The following is a 3335-nucleotide window of genomic DNA, read 5'->3' as shown; positions in this document are numbered from 1 at the left end:
CTGAGAGATGGAGAAACTAAACAGAGCTTTGGAGCAGGGGGCACAAAAACTGGACTTCAGTTGAATAACACGTTTTTTTCCAAGCACATGTGTAACACTTACCAAAACTAACCATATGCTAGGCCTTAAAGCAAGTCTCAACAAATTGCAAAGCACTGAAGTTGTATACGGTATATTCTCTGACCACAGTGAAATTAAGCTAGATATTAATAACAAAAAGACATGTAGAAAACTCCTATATATTTTGAAATTAAGGAATACACTTCTAAATAATCCATGAGTTAAAGAAGAAATTACGGTGAACATTATAAAATATTTTGAGTTAAATAGTAATGAAAATATCAACACTATATGTCAAATTTTGTGGGAGGAAGTTGAAGCTGCATTTACAATGAAATATTTACCATTTATAGATGGTAAAGAAGAAGTTAAAAATCAGTGACCACAGTATTAATTTCAAGAAGCTAGAAAAAGAAGAGCAAATTAAACCCAAAGAAAGAAGAAGGAAGGAAATAGGATAAAAGCAGAAATAAAATAGCAATAAACCTACAATATAGAGAACCAAGAAAGCCAAAAGTTATTTTCTGAAATGACTGATACAATTAATACAACTCTAATGAGACCGTTCAAGAAAAAATAGAGAAGGTATAAACAAGCAATATCAGGAATAAAAAGGGGGGGCACATGGCTGCTCTATTTCAAACTCTTACACTTTTGCACAGAATGCACAAGTACCATAGGAATTACATGTACCTAAATCTGAACAAATTTGGCTCTTTTTCCAATATCCCCTCTCTAAAGCAGGAACCTCATCTGGAGTTAAAATCTGGTGTTGGTTAGCTGGGCAGTCTTCAACAGTTTACTTAGCCTCTCTATGCCTCTCTTCAAATGTGAAAAAAAAAAAAAAAAGCGGGGGGGGGCATCTTCTGATTCTACAGACATTAAAAAGATAGCAAAATATTTATATACTTCATACTTGATATATAAAGTTTCAGAATAACACTGATAACATTGTTATTAATATTAACTCATTTAAGATTTGTGCTTTTCAAAAAAAAATTTATTTATTTTTGGCTGCGTTGGGTCTTCGTTGCTATGTGTGGGCTTCTCATTGCGGTGGCTTCTTTTATTGCGGATCACGGACCCTAAGTGTGTGGGCTTCTGTAGTTGTGGCACACAGGCTCAGTAGTTGTGGCTCACAGGCTCTAGGGCACAGGCTCAGTAGCTGTGGTGCACGGGCTTAGTTGTTCCGTGGCATATGGGATTTTCCCTGACCAGGGCTCGAACCTGTGTCCCCTGCATTGGCAGGCAGATTCTTAACCACTGCACCACCAGGGAAGCCCCAAGATTTGTGCTTTTTTAAAAAAAAATCTGTTATTTTTGTTCCTAGAATATATCCCGTTTGCTATGTACAATCAAATTACTGCCCTTGAAATAATTCTTCACTAATGGTTAGATCATTAATTTCATAGACACTTCGGGTTGAACTGGGTTTGTTTTATTTATTGATTGATTTATGTGGTTGTGCTGAGTCTTAGTTGCAGCTCACCATCTCCTTAGTTGTGGCATGTGGGCTCCTTAGTTGCAGCATGCATGTGGGATCTAGTTCCCTGACCAGGAGTCAAACCTGGGCCCCCTGAATTGGGAGCGCAGAGTCTTATCGATTGTGCCACCAGAGAAGTCCCCTTGAACTGTTTTTTTTTTAATATAAATTTATTTTTATTTATTATTTTTGGCTGTCTTGGGTCTTCGTTGCTGTGCGCAGGCTTTCTCTAGTTGCGGCGAGCAGGGGCTACTCTTCATTGCAGTGCATGGGCTTCTCTTGGTGCCGAGCACAGGCTCTTGAGCATGTGGGCTTCAGTAGTTGTGGCATGCGGGCTCAGTAGTTGTAGCTCGCGGGCTCTAGAGTGCAGGCTCAGTAGCTGTGGTGCACGGGCTTAGGTGCTCCGCGGCATGTGGGATCTTCCCGGACCAGGGCTTGAACCCGTGCCCCCTGCGTTGGCAGGTGGATTCTTAACCACTGTGCCACCAGGGAAGCCCTGAACTGGTTTTTTTTAAAGAGGAAAAAATAAGATACGTTACTCTCACTATGTCCCAACCTTGTAATTTTTATGTGACTTAGGCAAAATATTTTGTTTAGTAATGTTTCCTCTTAAGTTCATCTGTTCTTTTTATCTGAGTGGGCTATTTCCTTTTGATTTCCAAAAAAAATTACTCTGATGTTAGTCAATATTTAACACAGGTTTTTAAAAATGGATTTGTTGAAATAAATACAATATACTTAAAATGTTGAAATCAGAAACAAAAAATAGATTAGGTTCCAAAATCATTCCAAAGAGCAACTAAGTCATATTTTGACTCTAAAAATCAAGTTGGAAGAAGTCAAATTTTTCATTCTATGTATTTTTCCCTTTGACTCAATTTTTCTTTTATTTTCTTCCTTTTGTTTTTTTGTTTTTTGGTTAAAAACTTCTTCTCTATCTTCTGACTTCTTTTCTTTCCCCAGTGAGAAAGTATGAGTATGGGAATTGCAGGCTTCACCAGTTTCTAATTTTATGCACTGTTTCTATTCATAGAAGACAATATGTTGATTGCACATGTAGTCTTATTGAAAAGGCCTCTTCTTCAGAGCTACTGATATTATAATAGGGAAATTATTAGAAAAATAGGAATAGTTGAAGTTCTTCTAAGCCTGTTGGATGATCTGCCAATGGACGGGAAATGCTTTCACTTTTTGTTACTTTGCTTTTGCACCTGAGGCAAAAGGTACCACATCCTAACAAAGGCAACTCTCTACCATTTTCCCACCATTCCTTACTTTTACGTTTTATGCCTTTTCCAGCCCTTAAGAATGTTCCAACTACCAATGGCTTCCACAGACAGGGCTTAACTCCCTCAGATGGCAAAGAAGTTGTTTATCCCTCAACTCAGGAATTTATTCTTGGCTCGTTTGTCCATTAATTAACACAGCTGTGGAATTCTGTTTCACCCATAGTGTCCTGCTATTGTAGGAAGAAACTGCTGTGACTCTTTTTTGGGGAAGGGAAGGATAGAACGGACAAAGAGCTGATGACCAAAGAATGGCCAAGGGCGTGGAGGCAGAACAGATTTGCAGGTAATGTTTAATTTCTCCAAGAATTTTGTTTGAGAAACACTAGAAGACTGGTCAAAGTTCTTCTTGTTTCCGAGCCTCTCCAATCTTACTTTCAGACTAGCATTCTTCTGTTTAGTTTAAAAACTTGTTCTTCCTCTTTACTGCCATACACTAAACTCATTCACTGGTCACTGGCTTCCCTACACTCCCAAGCTACACTGTCATCTAGACTAACTTCAAT

Source organism: Neophocaena asiaeorientalis, unplaced genomic scaffold, assembly GCF_003031525.2.
Source record: "Neophocaena asiaeorientalis asiaeorientalis breed wild unplaced genomic scaffold, Neophocaena_asiaeorientalis_V1.1 scaffold246, whole genome shotgun sequence".
In the NCBI taxonomy this organism is placed as follows: domain Eukaryota; kingdom Metazoa; phylum Chordata; class Mammalia; order Artiodactyla; family Phocoenidae; genus Neophocaena; species Neophocaena asiaeorientalis.
The sequence above is the reverse complement of the archived record's forward strand: the minus strand, read 5'-3'. Positions refer to the sequence as shown.